The sequence below is a fragment of the Megachile rotundata genome, chromosome 1 (genome assembly GCF_050947335.1).
Source record: "Megachile rotundata isolate GNS110a chromosome 1, iyMegRotu1, whole genome shotgun sequence".
In the NCBI taxonomy this organism is placed as follows: Eukaryota; Metazoa; Arthropoda; class Insecta; order Hymenoptera; family Megachilidae; genus Megachile; species Megachile rotundata.
This window is the reverse complement of record NC_134983.1, coordinates 19,359,782-19,373,359: the sequence shown is the minus strand read 5'-3', so window position 1 is coordinate 19,373,359 and position 13,578 is coordinate 19,359,782. Positions and strand designations below refer to the sequence as shown.

General features: G+C 37.4%; 1 protein-coding gene across 1 annotated transcript in view; it reads left to right on the top strand.

Annotated features, from left to right (window-relative positions):
• LOC100880605 (uncharacterized) overlaps window positions 1-13,578 on the top strand; it is a 386,346-nt gene that overhangs the window by 21,671 nt on the left and 351,097 nt on the right. The window contains exon 2 of the mRNA XM_076531013.1: window positions 3,904-4,081. The gene's annotated coding sequence lies outside the window, so the exon portion shown is untranslated. The remainder of the gene's footprint in view (window positions 1-3,903; window positions 4,082-13,578) is intronic.

The window sequence follows — 13,578 nt, the reverse complement described above, 5'->3', positions numbered from 1 at the left end:
TGAAATTAAAAATGAAGTTGAAAAATAAATAGACGACTACACATACAATCATGTAAATCACTAAACCTACCATTATAATGAGAACTTTAATTTGAAATTGAAAATGAAGTTCAAAAATAAATAGACAACTACATATACAATCATGTAAGTCACTGAACCTACCATTATAATGAGGACTTAATTTGAAACTAAAAATGAAGTTAAAAAATAAATAAACAACTACGTATACAATTGTGTAAGTCACTGAACCTACCATTATAATGAGGACTTAATTTGAAACTAAAAATGAAGTTAAAAAATAAATAGACAACTACTGTATACAATCATGTAAATCACTAAACCTACCATTATAATGAGAACTTAATTTGAAATTAAAAATGGAGTTGAAAAATAAATAAACAACTACGTATACAATTGTGTAAGTCACTGAACCTACCATTATAATGAGGACTTAATTTGAAATTAAAAATGAAGTCGAAAAATAAATATACAACTACACATGCAACCATGTAAGTCACTGAACGTACCAACATATGAGGACTTAATTTGAAATTGAAAATGAGGTTGAAAAATAAATATACAACTACACATCCAATCATGTAAGTCACTGAACGTACCAGCATACGAGGACTTAATTTAAAATTAAAAATGAAGTCGAAAAATGAATAGACTAAACATAAAATCATATAAATTACTGAACCTACCAGTACAATGAAGACTTAATTTAAAATTAAAAATGAAGTTGCAAAATAGATTCAAAAATTCCCCTAAAAATTTGCCAACATAAAAACTAACAAATTAAAAAATTACACATTTGAAACACATGTGAAAGACTCGAAAATCATCCTGAAAAATTCGAAAACTAGAAAGTACATACTAGAAGATCTGGGAGCTGAATCGCAGATCCAAGCAGGTGGCTGTTCGCCCTACGTTAACGTCAAAACTGACAGAAGTAGTCACAAAGCAATCCATTACTCCCCGAAGCATTGGAAGCATTCGAAAAGTAAATTCGATTCGAGTTGGCCGGAATTTTAGCATGGTATTCGATAGAATTACCGTTTGGTCAGTTGTCGAATCCAAGCCAAGGATAGACAAAGATTCGGCCGTAAGAGGGAAGACAAAGGCAGGGCGTGTAGCACGGTTTCGATAGGGCGAGCACGAACGGTGCCGGGATGATTTCATTCCCCATAACTGACCGTTCCCTCGGGATTATTATTTTTTCATCAAGCCACGGAAGGAACGGGCCAAAGAGGGTCCAGACGGACGAGACGGAGCAAGCCAGCCGAAGAAATTGCATCTGTAGGGCCAGCAGTCGGTTCTCCTTCTCGCTCTAACATATCTTCGGCAGACCGACCTCCGCGAAATATATACGAGCCGGCAAATTGAAAACTAGAGATCGGCCCGCCTGAATAAAATATCGTTTAAATTTATCGTAACACCTGGTATGTATCGGAACTCGACCACGCCACCAACGCCTGAGTGCCTACGTTATATCGACGCTTTTTCCAACCTACGATTGCACTCGAAACGTGCCGCTGCCCGATACGTTAGCGGACCAATCCCCACCTTCCTACGCTCCTGCCGATAACTTGCGAAATTTTATTCCTAGCTTCCGATATATTAACGCTTTGACCGTCGATTCGTCAAACCTGAGCACCTATTTTATTCCCGACTTGATCGATCGCTCCGACGATCCTCCAGTTTTGCACACTCTTGGTCTTTGAGCGTGTAATGAAATTATTTCTGTTTCTCGCGAAATAATTAGCCGACGTATAAATTAGCTCGTAGAAAGATTTGTAAGCTCCTGCAAGGATGTTCGCTGGCAGAATGATTAAACGATATTACTGGAGATGTGTAATGGGTATATTACGCGGAGCCCACGCGTAACACCATTCTTATATTTCCGTTATTACCCGCAATTTGATACCGATCTCTCCATCGGCCATCACATTGTGCGGCTAAATTTAATTCCAAGGCTACTAGTACTTGGAAGCAGCTGATTCGGAATGGCGGTGATCCAACAACACGATACACGGTTACTAAAATATGCAACGAGCAGGCCGCGTTACGCGGACGTGTCGCGGATATTCGATACCGGTGGCTGGAAATCGAGTTCGGACAACGCTGGAGATCGTTAAATCGTCCGGATCCGAATAAACGCGCTCTCTCCTCGTAATTTCCTTCTCGATTTCGCGCCGTCGCACGAAAATTACACCTAGTACGCGACGCGACCGGTTAAATCGGATTTTCAATCTTTAAACCGACGCGCGTCTGACCTTTCAGCTCGGTGGATCGGCCAACCAGAAGCCACCCCGGAGAGAAACGTTGAGCTCCACCGCCGGCATTAACTCCGTTCCACCCTGTTCCGTATAATGTAACGCGCTCATTAAGAAAATACATATTATTTAAGGGGATGTATATTACAAATTACTCGAAAGCGAGTAATTATCGGGCTGCTGTTCTTCGTGCTGGCCGTCCGGCTGGCTGCTAACTGAGTAACATAATTCTGCGGCCGGAACAGCAGAAATACGTCTGAGCTGTTATTGAAATACTACGGAAATGTAGAAACTCCTGGGTAAATTGTACGGTTTTAAATTAACGAACGAGTTATAAGGATTTTCGATCTTTCAACGACGGGATTGTTAGCGGTTTGTAAATGGACCTTGTCGCGACAAATGAAACCTCCGACGATTATTGTTACATGGACGTTCAAATGTTTTACGGTTAACTTTTCTTGCTGGGGTCATTTATCGTTCGTAAAATTGTGGTGGTGGAATTTTATATTAGGATGTTGGTAATTTATGAGTTTGCGATGTTTATGAATCTGGAGATCTAATTGGGAATTCATTTATTTTATGGTTTTCTATTTCCTCCACACTTGACATTTTCGTTTAACCTCATAGAGTACTTTGACAACTTAGACACGTGACACACTCATTGATAAAATATGAAGAATTTTAATTGAATTTTCATTATGTTTCAATTTGAAGTTTGAGGCCAAATAAAATTTACAGAGATCATTGAATAAGAAATGACACAAAACATTTACACTTTCCTTATTTGTTTTAACATCGTAGACCTAAATATTTAGTTCTGATTGACACACTTGATAAGTAAATTATCTCCAGCATTATAACTGTTCCCAGTCATAGCTCTTAACACTAAAACTACCAAACCGGTCAAATGACCGCTCCACAAGTTTCTTATTATAAGGTGCACATTCTGTTAAAATACATTTTATGAAATCAGAATTGATTTTCATCAAGATAAAGAATAAATGTGTGTACAAATTTATGCTTCATTTGTTTATTTATTTTGTAACTTCATTTTTAATTTCATTTTAAAATGAAGTACATATTATATGCTGGTAGGTTTAGTTTCTTATTATAAGGCACACATTTTGTTAAAATACATTTTATAAAATCAGAATTGATTTTCATCAAAATAAAGAATAAATGTGTGTACTAATTTATGCTTCATTTGTTTATTTATTTTGTAACTTCATTTTTAATTTCAAATAAAGTACACATTATATGCTGGTAGGTTTAGTTTCTTATTATAAGGTACGCATTTTGTTAAAACATATTTTATGAAATCAAAATTGATTTTCATCAAAATAAAGAATAAATGTGTGTACTAATTTATGCTTCATTTATTTATTTATTTTGTAACTTCATTTTTAATTTCATTTTAAAATGAAGTACATATTATATGCTGGTAGGATTAGTGCTCAGATAAAAATATATATGCACATTAGAAAATGTCTGAGCATCCCCGAATTTATGGACTGACCTAATACCCGCCGGTGTCTAATATCCCATCCGAAGTTACCCAATATCGCTTAGAACCGAAACCCAGTTCGTACACGGGTTCTCTACAACGTTTTCGTCTTTTCTGTTACAGGTTGGTCGCGAGCTGATCTCTGGAGAGGCTCGAGTGTCTTGGACGAGTTGGGCACCGCTTCGAGGAGTATGTGTCCGGGGGTGGTTATTTTAATTACTGTCCGGCGGCTTTAAATTAAAGAGCTGGGTTATTCCGGCGCCGAGCAACCCCTCTACGCTTCCTTCCGCTTCGGTAACCGGTAAGCACATTGCCTCTTCTCTGTACGGTGAACGCGCACCACCGCCTATCTTTCTCTCCCTCGTCGTGAAACCGTGCGTGGACCGACATTACGCCCGCCATTCTTTACACCCGGCCAAGTGGCGAGGTTATGTTTGACGCTAACCGGCTAACCGCGTTAAATTGTCTAAACTGCGCCAGATTAAGCGAGGCTCCCGTTCAAACACCATCGGTCCCCTACGGCTCCAGAAATTAACCGACCCTCCAACGACGGAAGTCGCGAAGAATTTCAGGAATTGTTTCATTTAGCCAACCTCCCTTCAAAGACAACGTTTCGTATTTTACGCGTTTGATGATCGAACGATCCTTGCGGTTGGGTTAGCTATTAGCTACTAGGTTAGCTAATAGGTTCGGTGTCTGGGGGTTCGTTGACGAGACACTCTTCAAATACAGTTCTGTAAAAGATATTTTTCAATTCGTACGCAATTTGACATGATTATAAAATGAATAGAATAAATAGGTATGGGTTGATACAATATTTTATGATATGGCTGTGAAGGTACATTTGACATTTGACATAGCTTGAGAAGATACACTCGAGTGCAACATAGTCTTTCTTATTCAGAAGATGCTTAACGTAATATAAGTTATTCGATTCACATATTTTCATATTTCATACAACAATATATTAGCTCGTGTGTTTTACTAATAGCTCAAAAACGAAGCTTCAAACTTGACTTTCATAAAGAAAGAAGTTGTTCATAATCACCTAATCGACAACCCTCGGAGCTAGTTACCTAGAGACATCCTATAGTCGTTTGTATCGACACTTAACTCGAAAGTAAGAAAACGAAGAGGATTTTTCTCGGATCGTTGGATAAACAAAGCGTCGGCACGCGAGGACACTTTCCGTCGACAGTGGCGAAATCACCTTGTAGTCACGTTTCCTTTTCCTTTTCATACCTTTCGTGCAGCAAGTCAGACGGCCACGGCGATATTCTAATGTATTGTAATAAGGCTACGGGTGGGAAAAGCTTCTCGCGCGAGGAGCCATTGGCCCATTTTCGCTTAAGGCCGTCGCCGATTGGTGGTCGTCCACAGAAGAAACACTGCATTATGTATGTTCCCGTTATCTCCGGACCGAGAACGCTTCAACACGCAGATTACCGCCGCCTTCTGTCCCTTTTGCTTCTCTTACACCTTTTTCCTTCCCTTCCTTTTGCTCCTCGCCACTGCTCTTTCGATCTTTCAGCGCCCCTCTTCGCTCTTTCGTTAGCGACGAGAAACACGGACACTTATCGGGACTGTCGTCTCTTAGACGATTTTTAACGAATCTCAATTGTTTAGAAGGCCCTAGCGTGGTAATTGGAAATGGACTCACTTCTGAAAATGAAAAATTTTTGTAAGATGTTACAAAATTTTTGTGAGACATTAAGATGGAGAGTTGACAATTTTTTGAATGATTGATTGATTGATTTTATAAGAGCCTCGACTACTATGATCATTGGCTCCTGACAGTTTTTTGAAATCAAGAATTAATTTTGTAACTTTCAAGCTAGCAATTTGGAATTTTAGATTAACAAGATGGAAATTTCAGTCTCCCAATGTGAACTTCGTCTACATTGTATTTTGTCCCAATTTATAATATGTCCATCACACTTACAATTAGTGTGATCCTTCGAGCCAATCGTTCTACCCCCAAAAGTTCGTACGTGTCCTGTCCTAATCAATTGAAACCACATCTTCACTAGCCAACGTGTTGTCAACAGTACACTGATTATACGAATTCTAATATAAGAAACTGACCCGTAAATTTTAGAATACCTGTGAATTTTGCAACCTGCATATTGCAACCTGAATTTTGAATACCAGTTTCAGTAGCGAATCGTAGGCAATGAGAAATAAAGTTCTTTCTAGCAGCTTTAGTCGCAGCATGTCGCGTATCGGTGGAAGGGTTGCGCGGTCGAAGTCTGTCCGAGAGAGATTCCACGGTATAGTAGGGAGGGTGGTGGCTACACCATCGAGGGGGTGGAAGGGTGAGGGTTGGGCAGTCGATGTTTAATACATAGGATAGTGGCGATATTGCGACACACAGAGGGGCTCTCGCAGTAGGTCCGTGTCTCGGTGACAGGGTGCGAAGTCGCAGCGGCCTCCTGGCGGGACGCGGCACTCAACCAGGGAAGTGTTGTCGGGCTTTTCAGGAGCTTTCAAGTGCTTTCGCAGTTGCCTCGAGTGCCGTAAGAGGCTTTCAGAAACGGAGGCAGAAACGGGCTTTTTAATAGGGCCGAGAAGGGGCCATCTCTCTCTTTTCGACTCGTTTCTGCTCGATGTTTTTTCTCTTCTATCTTGTCCTCCAGCTCCGAAGGCTGGCTCCTTCGCCTCGCCACCCTTCTATCTCCAACCCCCTTTCTCATCCTCGTTGCTCGAGCACGCGGCCAAACGATTTCGAGGTTATCGTTTGACGCGAAACAGAGCGTGATCTCGAATCCCAACGGGGATACCGATCAACTCGATCATAAGCGCCACCTTCTGATAATACAAATTCTTCTTATCAACCATCTATGCTCAAATTTTTCTTATAAACTCTATTCTGATGCGTCCAAATTTTTTTTACGAACTTCTGATACAAATTTTTCACCCACATAAAATAAATCAAATCGGGCTTCTCAATAAAATCACAACAATGTAAGGCGTATGACAAATATATTTTTCATTTATTATAAGGAGTAAATAAATGAAAATTTATTCAACCAATCTGTTTATCTTAAGTATTTATAAGATCCCTGAGAAATGTGACATCGAGCCACACTTGACAAAGGGTTAATTTTATTTCTTGCTTTTGTTCGAAAGTATATAGACATTTTGTTTAAAACACTGGCTGTAAAATTTAAGTACACCATCTCTAATAGGTACATTTAATTTTTCTTATCCTCTGCCCGACGCTATTTAAATGAAAATATAAAATGACAAAATTTCAGCAGACAGAGTTTAATCAGACAGGTACATTTAATTCCATTTCTTGTTATGCTTTGTTTAAATCTGCGTGTATCGTTGTTTTGACAAAATATAAACTGCCAGAGTTTGAATACACCACATTCACTGTAGGTACATTTAATTTTAATTCTTCTTGAGCTTCGTTTGAATGTAGCGTTATTTTATTCGAAATATAAAATATCAAAGTTTGAATATGCCACATTTAATCAGATAGGTACATTTAATTTTGTTTCTTGTGCATCGTTTGATTGCGCGTTATTTCGCTGAAAATATAAAATACCAAAATTTGAGTCGGATACTCAAATCAATTTACTGCGCGTTTATTTACTTTAATTGAAACTTTTACTCCATGTTTTCGCTTCCTTTCGTTAACGAGTTGAAAAGCTGTTTTACCATTTGCCGTATATTCTTTGCACAGTTTTTCGATGAATGATAGCAATATTTTTGATTAAAATTCTTGAATTCGCGGAACATAGTAATCGCGAAGAATGAAACGAGATGGTATCATTAAAAAGTGTTACACTTCCATATTATTTGATTTGTTAAATTTAATTTAAAAGTTCCCAAGATTTACACTGCAACGAACAAATTTTTCCACATCTTTTGAAACGAAAGTTTCAGTTTTTTTCTGCCAGGTACGTACAACGCATTCTTTAAGCAAGATTCGTATTCGAGAAGAAGAAATATTTCTCAGCCACGTTTAAACCCGCTGTATTTAACGGGTGTTAAATACCATTTCTAGAGCGTAGCCTAAATGCTCGCTTTCTTCGTGACGGGTTCACGTTCGCGATGAAACGTTTCTCGAAAATGTAATGCATTGTTTGAGCGTGTAACTAGCGCGCAGACTCCGTTCTCTTTTTAATTAATTACGGTGCGGCGCATTGCGAAAAATTGTAATTAATAGCACGATTTTCATTAACGTGCAGGAATTCAGCAACTGTAAGCAAATATCAGGAAGGAAACGTTTGAAAGAAGCTTTGCCGAGTAAAAATTTTACGTGTTTGGAAACAATTTCTCGCGAAAAAATTAAATACCGACTGTATTATTAAAATATGTTTACAAGTTTCAATCTGTCGCATTAAAATATTTTTCCGTAAATTTCCGTATAGCGGAGTTCAATCGAAACGGAAAAATAATGGAGGTTTTTGTCAAGAAAATACGGGGACAATTAATTTTTCCCTTCGAAGCTTTACGACGTGAATTACATGCAAATTGCACAAAGGTTCGGAAGGATAGCGTTTAGTTGTTTAATTAAAGACGCAGCAGGGGGAAGAAACCGTCGGATAACAGATTTTTAGTCTACTTAAAAGCTTTATCGTACGTGCAATTGCACATTTTTCTGTTTCAATGGAAATGCAAATCTTCTTTTCCGGCTAAGTAAATCTTCAGAATATCGTGGATCGTTCTAAAAGCGAACAATTCGTAAGATTCTTAAAAAACGCTCGACACGGTCCGTGCTTCGCGTTCTATGTACACAAAATACGACAGCAAAACTCAAGAAACACCGGCAGTGATGTAGATTTACCGACATTCAAGCACATAATTCCTTTGTGAAGCTTGTCGACACTGTCACAAATTCTTCAACTCGCTCCCTGTTTTCCCTTTGTCCCTGCTATTTTTCTGCCTTCGTCCTCGGGATAAAAAGAAGGCGTACCAACGTTTTTAACAGCGTTTCGCCACCTGAAAAACTTCTTATATATCGAATCGGGATGTCAGTTCTTTTTGAGGGACTTGTTTATTATTTTGCTGTTTTACTGGTTTAGTGGTTTAATGGTTTAATGGTTTACTGGTTCAGTGATTTATTGGTTTACTAATTTACTTGGTTGTTAATTTACTGGTTCACTGACTCAGTTGTTTACTGATTTACTGGTTTGCTGTTTCATTAGTTTAGTATTTTACTACCTTGACCAGTTTACTGCTACACTAGTTTATTACTTTATTATTATACGATTTCGTAATTTTAAGATTTTGTTACTTTACCAGTTTACTGTTTTACTACCTTCATACTTCACTACTTCATTAGTTTACTACTTTAATGCTTCACTACTTCATTAGTTTATCACTTTAATGCTTCACTAGTTCAATACTTCACTACTTCAATACTCCACTACTTTAATACTTCACTACTTCAATACTTCACTACTTCAATACTTCACTACTTCAATACTCCACTACTTTAATACTTCACTACTTCAATACTTCACTACTTCAATACTCCTCTACTTCAACACTTCACTACTTCAATACTCCTCTACTTCAACACTTCACTACTTCAATACTCCACTACTTTAATACTTCACTACTTCAATACTTCCCTACTTCAATACTTCACTACTTCAATACTTCACTACTTCAATACTTCACTACTTCAATACTTTACTATTTCAATACTTCACTACTTCAATATTTTACTATTTTAATACCTCACTACTTTATTACTTCACTGCTTCACTACTTCAATACTTTACTACTTCAACACCTCACTACTTTACTACTTTACTACTTTACTACTTCACTGCTTCACTACTTCACTGGTCCACTAGTTCACTATCTCACTAGTAATCCTGCTCAACTACTTCACTACTTCACTACTTTAATACAATTGATCATCTACCTTCAACGAACCTAACCTCTGAAAATTATATCCTTGCCAAAGATGTACAAAATAGATACATCTCCCACACTAAACAAAAGCTACATTTTTCCAAATTGTTTCGAAAATGTTCATAAGTGTTGTAAGTACATAAGTGTTTCAAAATGTATTTTTCCATATATTTGTCCAAACATCGAAAGTGCAAGCGACAGATTAAGAACACCAAAGTACGCAATGGCGAAGGGACACAACACGCAGAATTAAAATCCCCGAAAAATTTGCTCGCTTGGCGACGAAAGCGAAAAATAAAAACCGATAAAAAATGGGGCGTTGTCCAGCGAGGAACTTGCACAGCCGGTCCACGGATGGGTAACTTTCCTTTCTGTTCGAATCTGGCAGCGTCCACCATCGGAATCTCGTTTTGATGGTACACGTTGTCGCATCGCGGGGTTTCAAACCCTTGCGTAGCAGTCCGCGAGGATAAAGTTAGGGCTCAAGCCAGTGAAATGCGAGTTTAAAATGTTGCTGGTCGGACGTGCGCCGCCGAAACCCGGCCCTAATACTCTGCTTGGCCAGGCAACTTTATTCGAATTTCGCGGAAAATTAAAAGAGAGTTTCCGGCCGCTCGGAACGTGCGCGAAATGCGAAAATCGGGAAAAGTCGCCCCTTTGTCGGGAGAAAGTCCGAGACTTTCCGCTTCCGGATTTTCGATTTTGCCGAACTTCTGTCCTGTCGTTTTTTTTTTGTGGTTTTTACCAAGGAATTCTGCTGTTAATGTAGGGCTTCTCAAGGGCTGTTGCGTTGATGTTTAGTCGGTTTTGGGGTATTTTGGAACTCGAGTAATAGCTATTGTGGGGTTGTGAGAAATGTACTAAGGGATAATATAAGGAGGTGATAGTTTTGCAAATGATTGTACAAGATTCTCATAATTAGTTGTAAGACACCTTGTATGCAGCTTATAGCATTGTATAATTATTCCCATTATTTATTTATAACCTGAAATGTTTAGCACTAGATAAGATATATATACATATGTATATGTATACATATATGTTTCTAAATTAACATGTCACCAAATAATTTTTATTTTTTTTTTTTCACAAAATGAAATCGACAAAGGCAGCCAAATTTTTGATATCTTTTTCAAGCAAAATGTACTGCAGTGTTCTCCAAAATGGTGTAAAGTACTGCCACTATAAACTGTATATAAAATAATAAATAAATGATATGATGTTAAAGGAAATTCCATAACACATTACATTGTACATATTTATAAAATATAATTATACTAAAGAAACTTTTCTGGATGTTTAATGGCAGCTTATTACAACTGAAATAGGCAAAGATACGAATGTCATTAATACAGATAGAAAATTATACTTAATACGAATATGGCTTCGCAGGAACTATGTGTATTATAATTCTGTTTCGAATACGATTCGTCATGTCTGGAAGTGACATCCCTATTTTACAAGGTATTATTTCTATATTTAATTTATATATTTAATAAATAAATATTATTATAGAATCATAATGTGGATAATTAATAAACTTCGTAACTTTTAATTTAATTAAAGAAATGAAAAATGTTGGAGTTACACGGTGACCTGAATTTCAGAACAAGAATATGATTTGATTTAAAAATAGTTGAATATAAAGCAGAATTTAATTACCAGTTTAATCGACGAACTTCGCTATCAAAATTCGTCCAAACCTTTTAACTTAATTAACAAAATGAAAAATGTTGGATCTGACTCGACGGAAAAGAATAATACGATTTGATCAAAAAGTAATTTGAATATAAAGTAGAATTTAATTATCAATTTGCTGATTAATAAACTTTATATTCTCGTACGCAAAATGAAAGCGTGACCCAAATCCCATGAATAATTGCATAATTTGTTAAAAAAAAATTTGAACACATAACACAATTAATTTCATAAAACACAATTTCATAAAAATTTCATAACATTTCATAACATTTGCGAAAATATACAGCAATTTTCATCTTTCGAAACTGACTATGAAAATCAAATCACAGTGCCGTTTCTAACAACGTGGTTTTTAAACGCCCGAAGCTGGCAAAAACATGAGCGACAATATTAAAGTTTTCGAAACAAAATTGCAAATGGAACATCCGTTTAACTACCAGCAACTATCGTTAAAGAGAAACGTAACAGCGAATCGGGACAGTATGGTCGGTCGTTTTTGCGATAGACCAAGGATAACCGTGCCAAATTTGTATAGTCCGTTTACGATGCTGCGGAACGATTTGTAACGCGAGAAGTACGATCGTCAGTGTGAAAGAAATCGACTCTCGTGTTTACCGAATTGTTTTCGACACTATTAGTTGGGCACCGATTCTTTCGAACACAAATGTGAGGAGGAAATGATTAGTTTTCGACGCAAAATCTATTTCTTATTGGGGATGGGTTCATTTATTGTGAAGGATGCTATAGGGACATTTTTGTTTAGGTATCCAGGACTGAATTTATGAATTTATGTTCAATTTTTGGTAGTGGACATTTTTTAATTATAATTTCTATTTTTAGATTGTTACTTTGATTGTTTTAGATTATTACTAAATATTATTGTTTTGGAATTTTCAAGATAATAATTAATTTTTTTTTTTCAAGTTTTATTATCGAATTCATAAATTCCTGAAATAGGAAACTTTCGAATACCAAAATCTTAAAAATATCCAAAATCCATAAGATCCCCTAATTCCCATATCTGAAAGTCCCCATAATTCCTAAAATTCCCAAAATCTCCTAAATTTCAAATTTCTCCAAAATCCAGAATATCTCCAAAATTCCACAAAATTACCTAAACCCTTAAACTCTTAAAAATCCCCCAAATTTTTCAAATTTTCAAAATTCCCAAAATTCCTCAAATTCAAAAATCTCCAAAGTTCCCCAAATTCCCTAAATCCTTCATCCCCAAATCCCCCAAAATTCCCCAACTCCTCGAAATCCCCAAAATCCCCAAAATTCTTCAAATCCACAAAATATCAAAAATCTCCCAAATTCCCTAAATTTCCCAAATCTCTAAATCCCCCAAAATTCCCTGACTCCTCGAAATCTCCAAAATTCTTCAAATTCACAAAATATCAAAAATCTCCCAAATCCCCGAATCTCCCAAAATTCCCCAACTCCTCGAAATCTCCAAAATCCCCCAAATTCTCCAAATCCACAAAATGTCAAAAATCTCCCAAATCCCCCAAAATTCCCCGACTCCTCGAAATCCCCCAAACCCCTAAAGTCCTTGATATCCCCAAAATTCCCAAAATTTCCAAATTCCCCAAACGTCCCAACTTTGAAAAATCTCCAAATTTTAAAATAATAAAAACCGTGAATCCACAGTTTGTAAATGTCCTCTTCCCTTCTACAGAAGAGGTTCCATGAATCGTTTAGTCCAGCGAACGCTGTCCAGATGCCATAATAAAGGAACGTGTGAATGGTGCCTCGAAACGTCAAGATTATCTTGCATGTTGGAAACCGAAAAGCTTTCGAGTGTCCACAGAGATAGTCGGCTAAGTGGCACGCCAGAAGAATGGTTGTACCGCTAATTGCCTTAATTCGATAAACTACTAACCCGTTCTCTCTTTGGCTTCCCTTCATCTTTCAACCTATTCACCGACCTCTTTCTTCACGGTTTCGTCTCCTCTGCCCGATTCACGCTCTCTCGCTCGCCTCTTCATTATGCCCGCCAAAGGTCACCTGTTATTCCGATGTCCCTCCATCTACGCTCTATTCCTTCGCTTTCTTCTTCTTCTTCTCCTGTGTTTCTTCGTCCGCCATGACTAATCGTTCCACGCTTTTCTTGCCACCCGTCGATCCTCTGCCTCCACCTAAGCCCCTTTAATATCGTTCGAATTCCGAGGCGAGAAGCTTCGTAATTTATACTCGGCTAATTACAGATTTAATCACTGT